Genomic DNA, 11,317 nt, shown 5'->3' with positions numbered 1-11,317 from the left:
CATCTGATCTTGAGCCGATCCTTAGCCACACACCGAGCACAAGAACACCTCAACCTTAGGAGGTTGTTCTTCCCCTTGTAACTGTTCATCCTTAGACCGAGAGGCAATCCACCACCACCACACTGGAGTAGGGTATTACACCACAACGGTGGCCCGAACCAGTATAAATCTTGTGTCTCTTGTGTTGCGAGTTCGTCGAGTTAGCCCTTGAGATCTTAGCGAAGCTAGGACGTGGATCGGTAGGGGGAGATCTTCGTGCGCACCCGAGTGTTCGAACCTTGAGGGTTTTGCCGGAACCCGTGATCCGACAAAGTGCACAACACACAGACTTGGTACACGCAGTGCAGTCCGCAACGTTGGTGCAAGCAGTACAAATGACATCATTTGTACTACCACAAAATATATATACTGCAAAAGAAAAAATGCCTCAGATACGGAATTTTTTTTGACCACCCAGGTGCAACCAGGCCCAACTAGTCGCGTAATAGGTCTGCACCACAGTAGGCGAGTCGTTCTGAGCCACGATGCATGGGGCCGGGCACACATGGGCCCACAGGTCAGAGAAATAAGTGCAGCGAGCGCCGTGTCTAAGCGCCCAAACAAGTAACCAGAGGAGTTCGATAGAGCTGCCTCGCCAGCGCTTATAAACAGGTCAAGCGCGTTCTCCGCGGGCGAGGTGGGACTAAATGTTAGGGAGCACACACAGCGCACCGGGAACCAGCCGTGCTGACAGGCCGATTGGGCCGAATGCGTCTTACACCCCAACGGAGCCAACAAATTCTCACAGCCCAAAACAAACAAGCCCAACGACGCACAACTAGCACGCAACTCCAGTACCCTCCCACCTAAAAAAATGCAGTCCGCTGTGCAGTTCGGTATGGGACGAAAGATGTGCTATCAATAAAGCATTGCAGTTCGCTTAGACGATTGTTTTTTCCAGCCAATCAAGAACACTACCACGGCTAGCCCGCTTCAAACCGCCTCCTCCACTTGGCGAATCTTTTCTCTTGGCTACAATGGCACAACCCCCCGTCACACCCTAGCTTGGTTGACAGGCGCACGGGGTGTGACAGGGAGGCGACAAGGTGTGACGGACTCGCCAACGCATGCGGCGCCGCGGCACGCCACGTCGCCGCCTGCTCCGGCTCGTTCCAGGCTCGGCCTCGTAAGGGGTTGGGAGGGGGGTCACGACCCCCCTCCCACCCCCCTGCTCGACCTCGCGCTAACGCATGCAATGCGCTTGGTTGACACGCGCAGTGCGGACATTCTGTTTTTTGAACCCTAGGACGCACGCAACCCCAGAGCCACACCCCTAAGATAGACAGGGAGGCGATGGGGTGTGACGGACTTGCCTACGCATGCGGCGCTGCAGCACATTGCATCGCCACCTGCTTCGGCTCGTTCGAGGCTCAGCCTCGCAGGTGGGTGGGGAGGGGGGGTCACGACCCCCCTCCCACCCCCCTGCTCGGCCTCTCGCTAATGCATGCAGTGCGCTTGGTTGACAGGCGCAGTGCGGACATTCTGTTTTTCCAACCCTAGGACGCACGCAACCCTAGAGCCACACCCCTAAGATAGACAGGGAGGCGACGGGGTGTGACGGACTCGCCTACGCATGCGGCGCCGCGGCACGCCGCGTCGCCGCCTGCTCCGGCTCGTTCTAGGCTCGGCCCCGCAGGGGGTGAGGGGGGTCACGACGCCCCCTCCCACCGCCCTGCTCGGCCTCGCACTATGCATGCAGTGCGCTTGGTTGACACGCGCAGTGCGGACATTCTGTTTTTCCAACCCTAGGACGCACGCGACCCCAGAGCCACACCCCTAAGATAGACAGGGAGGTGACGGGGTGTGACGGACTCGCCTACGCATGCGGCACCGCGACACGCCACGTCGCCGCCTACTCTAGCTTGTTCCAGGCTCGGCCTTGCAGGAGGGTGGGGAGGGGGTCACGACCCCCCCTCCCACCCCCTGCTCGGCCTTGCGCTAACGCATGCAGTGCGCTTGGTTGGCAGGCGCAGTGCGGACATTATGTTTTTCCAACCCTAGGACGCACGCAACCCTAGAGCCACACCCCTAAGATAGACAGGGAGGCGACGGGGTGTGATGGACTCGCCTACGCATGCGGCACCGCGGCACGCCGCGTCGCCGCCTGCTCCGGCTCGTTCCAGGCTCGGCCTCGCAGGGGGGTGGGAGGGGGTCGACCCCCTCCCACCCCCATGCTCGGCCTCACACTAACGCACGCACTGCGCTTGGTTGACAGGTGCAGTGCGGACATTCTGTTTTTGCAACCCTAGGACACACGCAACCCAGAGCCACACACTACTAGAAATCCCCATATTTCCGATGGTGAAATCTAATAGTCGACGGACCGTCGGGTATTACCGTAATAGCCGACGGTAGTTATAATGGCCGACGGTTAGTGTCAACTCACGAGTATTACCACTAATACCCGACGGTATACTAGAATGCCCGACAGTGAAAATCCACCCCTCGGATATCCAACTTAATGCATGACGGTTCATCGTAAAGCCCGGCGGTTTTTCCTACACCCACGGGGATTACATGTAATGCCCGACGGGCTTCCCTACACTCACGGGGATTACATGTAATGCCCGACGGTTAATTGTAATGCTCGACGGTTTTTGGTACACCCTCGGGGATTACATGTAATGCCCGACGGTTTTTGCCACACCCATGGGGATTACATGTAATGCCCGACGGTGAAAGTTAATAGCCGAAGGTGAAAACAAAACTCTCACCTATGAGAGGACATGGCCGACGGTAGATATGTGCCTCTCGGTTATTTGAGAAAATACCCGACGGTGTATAGCGATAACCGGCGGGTGACTTTCCCTCTCGATGATATGTTTCAATGGACAACATATGTAGAATGACTGATGTTATATTCCAGATAATTCAGTATAAGAAGATTCCATGAACTAGCATCTAGCATTGCTATTGTAAGAGAGTGCATTATGTTCTTTTTCACAATTAATATATAGGATGCTTAAAAAAATTGGTACAAGATAATACAAATATGATGTTTAAAAAAAATTGCGCTTACAAAAGTACTAGTTTGATAATTTCTTAGTCATGTACTTCTCTAACTTGGCTTGTACGTATCTTTAATTTTTCTAATAAATGCAACTTTGTCTAGAAGGACCCCGACCTTCACGTATATTAATTATTAAATTCAAATGTGTCGTGAAGTATTAATTACATCTTGAATTATAATGAGGATGAGTGTTGTATTTTAAAATTAAGAAAGTGGAATGCTATGCATACAATCCTATACGTACATATGATCCTTTTTGCCCGAAGCAGTGCGACCATTCTTTTTCCTCCTAACCAAGAAAGTAAAAGGGAGGCATCACCCTTTCTACAAAGAGTCTGCCACATGGAGCCACAGAGGCCTTACCGTTTCAAAGTGTTGTCGTCCCCTGCATCGGTGAGGTTATGTTCGTACAATATGAACCCGTTCGTATTCTTCATCACCATTTTAGGTCCTTAGTAAACACGTACGGATGGTCATGAAGTACTAGTACTATTCTGACTTATAACAAGCCCGAGTTCCGTATTTCAAAACTAAAAAAGAGTCATTATATACAGATGATTCTTTACGTACAATCCTTATTAGACACACCACAAACACAAAAAATCGACCATTAAGCGGTGGTCACTCTTTCTTCCTCGGGAAGAAAAAGGGCGATCTCGCCAGCGTCTCTCCCAAGGAGAGTTCCTTTGCCGCCGTCCTTCGGTGGCTCCCCTCCGCCGACGACCTCGATCGTCCGTGCTAGGGGGTCACCGGATCCATGTGTGTGTGTGTGTGTGTGGATAGTTTTAGGCTAAAGTAGCTTCTTTCTAGGTTGCTCATCGTCTTGGCTTCGGTGGCGGCAATGGCGGCGCTGAATAAAGATTCTTCAGATGCTTCCCCGACAAGTCGATCAGCCCTATGGTTGGGGGTGGTTTTGAAAACCATCCTGTTCAAGCAAGGATGGTGTGTCGGTGGAATCCTTGTGGTGGACATGTGCCCTCGGGCTCCACCGTTGCGACGGCGTCTGCCCCAACATCGGCGCGAAGCTTGGTAGGTAGTCCAGGAGCGGATGTAGATTGTGGACTGCATCGACGACATCTAGAAGACGGAACGTGTGCTGGGTTTGTGGTTGATGGATGCCAAGTGTGGTTTCCTCCTTCGGCGTCTTAGTCGTGCTGGGGTGCTAGATCTTGAGTTCGATAGCGTGTCCGGGGTGTTGCCTAGATCTGATTCATTCAGCAACAATGACTTCAGTTTTGGTGAGCCACCTTGGAGGTCCACAAATCTGCATATCAGCGATTGAGCCGCGTCGAGCTTGGGTGAGGAGGTGATACGTCGTTCTTTTCTTCAGTGGCTGTTGTGGTCGTGCTGGAGGCAGGTGGCGGAGAGTTGGTGTCTAGCTAGCTCAGAGATGTTCTGCTATCTTTTCAGTTTTGTCATGTCGATCCTTACGTGGCTTGTACTTTCATCTTTATGATATGAATGAGACACGTATTACCATGCAAAAGAAAAAAATCCGGTGCGCGGTGGAACCAAATACAACACACCGATGGATCATCCAAGGCATTATGACCATTTTTCGCAACAGAAAAAATTGTCTTATGATCATCCAAGAATCGTGTATGTGCCATGTCAAAAACAAAGGAACCGTGCATGTGCCAAACGAACTGTGAGAAATCTAAGAATAAAAATAAGATTAAAAAATGGCCCAAAAATAGAAGTTAAAAGTTATTGTACTTTTATATGATTTCATCTACTATCTACTATCTCTATGAAAGAAAGAGAAGGCATATCCAACTTAAAATATGGACCGTCTAATCACATCATAAACGGCCTAGATACGTCGTTAACGAAATAGTCTTCGTTAACGAAACGCTAATCCCCCGCTTCGTCTCACCCCGCATGTCCTCTGTTCAAAACCACCGCTCCGCCGTTCAAAAAAAGAGCAAACAACGCACACCCCCATGTCCTCTCGCCCCGCCCGCACGACCTCGACCTCTCGCCCACTCCTCCTCTCCGTTCCTCCCGCAGCCGTTAGCCGCCGGAGACGCCCGCCATGCCCGTCGCCGCGGGAGCCTCCCTTCACCACGGGAGCCGCCGCCAAGCCCGAGGGTTGCGCCCGAGCCACTGCCCTTCGCCGCGGGAGCCACCGCCGAGCCCATCCATCGCGCCCGAGCCACTGCCTGGCGTGGGCCAGGGTGCTGGCGACGCGATGAATCGTCCACGTCGGCCCCTCACCGATCTGTGCCGGCTTTTGCATCGCCATGCCGCCGTCTTCATCGACCTCTCACTGCGTATTGTTATGGGTGGCCGGCGAACAAACCCACCTACTACCATATTCGTCTCAAGATTGAACGCACCTCACCCATCCTTCGTTTCACAGGTCAGCCCCCAATTTGTTGTGCCACCATCCCTGTCACTGGAACAGCAGATCCATTCGTTTTTTGCAAATTTGAGAGAAGATGGATAAGTAACAAATCTGTGTCCAGATTATCTTCAGTTCGTGCTATTTATCCATTAGTTTGTCATAATCATGTTTTGATCCGAAAGACCCATATCCCAATGTGTTTATGTATTTGTAGTTCAAGAGATGAACAAATGCGCTCTTGTCTGATCGATATTTGTGAACCTGCAAGCAAGGGTGAGCTCCAAGGTAGCGACACCGTGGGCGGCGGTGGCGGGGCTGGCCGCTGTTGGCAGCAGGAATTCACCATCGGCTCTCAAATCCACCATACTACGCTGCTGCACAATCTCAACCAGGTGGGGAATTCTTGTTATGTGGCGCACATTAACACTTATCTAGGTGAAAACCCATTCTTGAAGAAGAACTTGCCAATTGAACCATCCGGTAGTCAGCTTATTAGGGACGGTGTCATTTTCAGACCATGAGATGGCTTTCTAGATAGCTACAGAGTCATGCTCATTTACTCTTTGCACATAAATTGTCTGCTAGCCATTGCTTATTTTAATTCATTGCTGGATCGTTTGTCAATAGGTTGATCAATGTAGCTATACCTGGAACCATTGATGAGAGAGCAATAAATAAGAAAAGAGTTCTTAACCCATGGGACAGGAATGAAAACCATATGTTGTGCCTCAACTCTGCACAGGCCATTGGATGTACTGTGTCAACATTGGCAGGCATGATTTAGTGGAAGGAAGGGTATGTCTTCTACTCCCTACTTGTTATCTTTCTTGTAGCTTATGATGTAGCGTGATTGGTATAGACTGTTGCGCATCTCTAAACTATCCGTTTTGAAGTAACCTTGCGTCTCCCTTCAATTTTGTCATGTCATGTATAGTGATATTTAAATTTTCTGTGATGAATTGGCAGGTATATTTTGGTATCGAATACTCTTGTCATTGCTAAATGTTGTGCATCCTTTGGGCTTCTTCATTGTATCCCAACAAATAAACTAGCATGAGTACTATATAAGCAACAGTTATTAAATACAGTTCTTTTGTTCGGCGGGCTAATTGAGTTGTAGGACCAAGTAGAATTTTACCAAGGGCACTTAATTGGAGATGGAAAGAACAGGTGCATTGGAAGTAGATTACACGATGGGTAAAGAACAATCCAGAGTTCAGACTTCATGTGCACCTTTGTTGTTGCTAGATGCTTACTTGTCATGGGAATGTTCATGATCCGCGAGCCAGGGCATTCGGTACTAACCAGTGACCAAGAAAAGGTAACAGATGGGAGCTCTTCTAATCTCATTTGTAAATATGTTGAACTATTGATATTGTTTGGTCTGCAGAGTTGAAGGGGCGACACATTAGGAGCACGATAGCATTTGAGGACTAGCCACATGGTACCAACAAGCAGTTCGAGTTTAATGGCTGGCAGACTCTACTCAGTAAGCGGCATTTGTTTTTGTTTAATGAACCTTTGTAACGGAGAGTTATGTTTTTTTAGAAACTAACGGAGGTGCAAGTATACGGCCATGTGTACTCACTAGAAGGCTAATGCTAAAGTCTGCAACCAAGCGATTGTTGCATCTACATGTACACATGTATGTTTTTTCACAAAATTTTAGGTAGAATTCCCATATAATGTTAAATTACCTTCCTCACTTCAATTTGGCTTTGGTCAACAATTTAATCGAGCCAGGCCCATTTCCATCATTGTGTTTATCTAAGGCTGCTCTATCATGACTTAACATTATGGTGTGCTCGGCTATGAGAAACCTTGTTAGTACTATGTAAATGTAGCCCAGAAGACAAATGCATCACGATACAAGGACGAAGACCACACTTGATAGCCTACAGTTGTCATGCTTGTTTCTCTGTACATATGCCTTGTTTGCTTGTTTCTCTGTACATATGCGTTGTTTGCTTGCATATCTAAATTTGCTATCATTTCTTATGTGCAAAACTAGATAAACTGAACCATGTTAATTCGAAAATCATTAATAGGAAACATATGAAAGTATGAACAGTAGTTTATTTGTACTTCATGTATAATTTATTTAGGTCGCAGCGAACGAATTAGTAGACATGAAAGAATTTATGCTAACCATCCAGAATAATTTTCCTTTATCTAAGCATTGTTGAACCATGTTCGGTAAAGCCTCTGTACATATGCATTTCAATTATAATACATATACATGCAAAGATTATTTCACCTTGGGGCACATGCTGCTAGTTTATGCTTTTTGTACATGCCATTCTTAATTAGTTTACTATATGCCCAAACTAGCCAATAGAGGTCTGTTAGTTTACTCATTCGGCTTTGTCATGTGACTGCGAAATCACTGTTGATAGTGGGGTCGCAGATAGATATGCACTGTACATGGAAAATGTGTATGGAATATGTGTTCCTGCTGATTCATGTTTCCTCTGAAAATTTCATGTGAAGGATCAAAAGGTGAATAGGAATCATATTGTTGGATAGTCATACTGTTATATAGCAGCTAGCAGCTAACCTGTCAATTAGAACAATTAAGTTTGATCCCTGTAGGTCACTTAAATTTCAGCTACATTATACTGACAACTAGTCTTGTCATTACTTAGGGAATGGGAAGCAGGACTGGAGGCAGTACGAGTCATGGAAATGATGATGAGGATGACTACTATCGCAATGGGGGATATGATAACTATGGCGAGGGTGATCTGTATGGTGATGAGCACTATGATCACTATGGCGATGGGGAATATGATGACTGTGGAGATGAGGATGACTATGGCTATGGCGGCGGCAATGGCGATGGCGATGATGATTGGCTATAAAAGTCTAATGATCTTCAAGTCATGCCAAAATGTTGTGATGTTAGATATTTGAAACACTTTATTATCTTATGGACAAATTTGTCTTAGTGGACAATTTATCTTATGCAAAATGTGACCTATCTCAATTACTATTTTGTTCTGCATTCGACATTTGATAATTATGGTTAATGCAATTTGGATGCAACTCAATACCTTGTGCTTGTGTATGAGATGCATTTGTTGGAATGCCAATGTTCTGAATTAATGTTATGGAATGAAACACCCCTTGGTGAAAGAAATATATGAGGGGTGAGTAATGACCTATGGTGGAAAATATGTCTCGGTTACACAGAATGCCAATGGGGACCTCAGACTCTTGGTGAATTTATAAATTGACGGTGTTTGCTCACCCTCGACTAATAGGTTTCTTGGCGGTGTTCGCTCACCCTCGGCTAATAGGTTTCCTGAAAGGCTGTATACACTGTCGACCATCTAATGAGCTGACGGTTTGGTTCTCCTCATGGTCATAACTAAATCCAGTGGGACAAATGTACCGTCGACTATTTTAAAAACCGACGGGAAGCAATAACCGTTGAAGAGTAAATGCCCGACGAGAAACCGTCGGCTATAAATGTTGTCGGGCTAAGATGAGCCAGCAGGTCACAATAACATGCCCGACGGCTCACCGTCGGCTTACTACCATAGGTGACAATATTACCCGACTGTACCGTCGGCCATTACTATAATGGCCGATGAAGCAAGGCCGACGGGAGATGTCCGACGGTGTACTGTCGGTTTTAGTAATAGTTGACGGTGATAAAAAATATCTGACGGTGATTGGACCCTCGGTTATAATGAAATATCTAGTAGTGACACCCCTAAGATAGACAGGGACGCGACGGGACAAGGGCTACATCACGTACAAGCAAAAAAAATTAACAGATGCAGGACGCGACTCCATACAATGAAGTGCATTTGTTTAGACAAAAGCAGTGCAGTATCATAAACAACGCAGTTTCGGAATACATACACAAATACAAGGGCTGCAGCAAGTACAGGGAATACAGGTGCAGTACAAACCTATAGACAAATAAAAAAATGGGGGGGGGCAACCCTCCCTACCGTACAAATAAAAAAACAAATGCAGGACGCAACTCTATACAACGAAGTGCACTTGGTTAGACAAAAACACAGTGCAGTATCATAAGCAATGCAGTTTCGGAATACATACATGAATACAGGGGCTGCAGCAAAGTATAGCAAAAAACAGGTGCAGTACAAACCTCTAGACAAATGCAGTGCTTTTTGTTAGACGAAGAAGTTAGGCATCAAATGCAATGCAGTTTCTGGGACACGTACGATACATATAAGCGTGACAAATGCCAGTTCGCACAAAACGTGGTGGTCATCAAATAAAAATATATACATATATATACTGCATGAGTTATTTATATAAAATAAAGTACACACACAAATTCTTCCATATACGCTGCTGCAAAAAAGCAGACGAAACACAACAACAGAAAAAAAAGTCTTTTCATACATTATCTACCTTAGACAGCACACAGTACAAAACATGAACCCTAGTTCTTGTCCATACATGGGCTTTTATCCAGGAAAAACAATGTCAAATGACTGTTACTGCGTCTGCGACTGCGACAAGGAAGTAAGCCCGAGGTTTGCAATCAGATCTCGTAGCTCAAGCAACATGTCTTCATAATACAACATGTTCGAAGGATTGAACAACAGCTGGAACATGCACTCCGCCTTCCAATCTTCAATGGCAGGCTGAAAGAAAATTAAAAAAATTGCAGACCAGTGAATAAACAAAGTTTGCATAAGAACAAAAAGTGAAAAAATCAGAAAAATAAAAAAAGTAATAAAAAAAGAAGAAACGTAGAAGGTATTACGTCGGATTTGAATATTTTCTCGACTAGACGTTGGCCGTCATACAACTGCGTCAACCTCAGAGCATAGATTCCACACTCTTTTGTTCCCTGCGCTAGCACGACCGGGTAAGAGGGCTTCTCTGCCAATTTAACCCAGTCAGGGTGGTTCTTAGATTTATACAACTTTTCACCATAAATCGCCTTCAGCAGCTAAGTCATCCTCCTCATCTGGCAAAAAAGGCAGCACAAAGTAAAATAACACATGTCACAGATCAATAACTATTCAGATGAACCGAAAAATACAAAGTTCTTCTCAACGTCTGGACAGTCCCTCTTTTAAATGCACGTGAGGTCATTTCCTTTTATCACCTTTTTTACACAGATTTTTTACACAGATTGGGGGTGTATGAGAAAATGCAGTTCTGTCACGCATATGTTGCAGTGCACTATATAAACAAGTGTGGTGCTATGTGTGCTAACATTGCATGTGCAGTTTATAAAAAAAATGCAGTAGGAGAAACACAAAAAAGCTTTGCACTTGGCTAGAAAAAATGACATACCACTTCAGTGCAATCTGAGTGGTAGTTAGTCCTGCGCCACTTTGTCATGAAATCAGGATGGCCAGTGTACTTCCTAGTGTCATGGATATCAATCGTCTGGCGATGCTGGTTCATCGTGTATAAGGAATAATGACCATCGTTGGAGCGCGGCATCATAATCTGTCACATCAAAAAAGAAAATGAAAAATGAAAAGTTCGTTCGACACGTAGCACTAGGAACACTGTTCCAATAAAACTATAAAAAGAAATGCAACAAACCAGAAAATAAATGACGGAAAATAATGGCCTTACCAGTTTTGCGTCCAACAGGTTTTCATTGCCACTCACAAAAACCTTGAACTGCTTAACTGCATCTTCTAAAACAAACGGGGGTATGCACAACTGGCAACACAAGGTGTCCTTCATCATCTTTCTTCACAAAGGTTTCCATTTGAAGAACATGATGCATAGAAAAAGAACAAAAAAATGACATGAAAAAAAGAATAAAACATGCATGCACGCATGGACATGAAAAAATCAGTACAAAAGAAAAAATGACAGCACACGCTTACCGTGATAAATAAAGGTGAAGTCGCACACGTTCACCAAAACGATAAACTAAACCCAATTCAGGGTCTTGCTTCCAGTACTTG

The 11,317-nt window shown here is 46.0% G+C and overlaps 1 long non-coding RNA gene across 5 annotated transcripts; it reads left to right on the top strand.

Annotated features, from left to right (window-relative positions):
• The first annotated feature begins 4,991 nt into the window (after window positions 1-4,991).
• Window positions 4,992-8,382, top strand: LOC120973520 (uncharacterized). 5 transcript variants are annotated; one of them, XR_005768545.3, is made up of 5 exons: window positions 4,992-5,411; window positions 5,669-5,788; window positions 6,024-6,191; window positions 6,363-6,885; window positions 8,042-8,382. It is a non-coding gene; the product is annotated as an uncharacterized lncRNA (long non-coding RNA). The 5 variants fall into 5 exon arrangements; XR_012203849.1 differs by having other exon boundaries at window positions 6,024-6,717; window positions 6,787-6,885; XR_012203848.1 differs by having other exon boundaries at window positions 6,024-6,717; window positions 6,787-7,041.
• The last annotated feature ends 2,935 nt before the right edge of the window (window positions 8,383-11,317 follow it).

This window comes from Aegilops tauschii, chromosome 2 (genome assembly GCF_002575655.3).
Source record: "Aegilops tauschii subsp. strangulata cultivar AL8/78 chromosome 2, Aet v6.0, whole genome shotgun sequence".
NCBI lineage: Eukaryota > Viridiplantae > Streptophyta > Magnoliopsida > Poales > Poaceae > Aegilops > Aegilops tauschii.
Note: the sequence above shows the minus strand (reverse complement) of the source record. Positions and strands in the feature narration are given on the sequence as shown.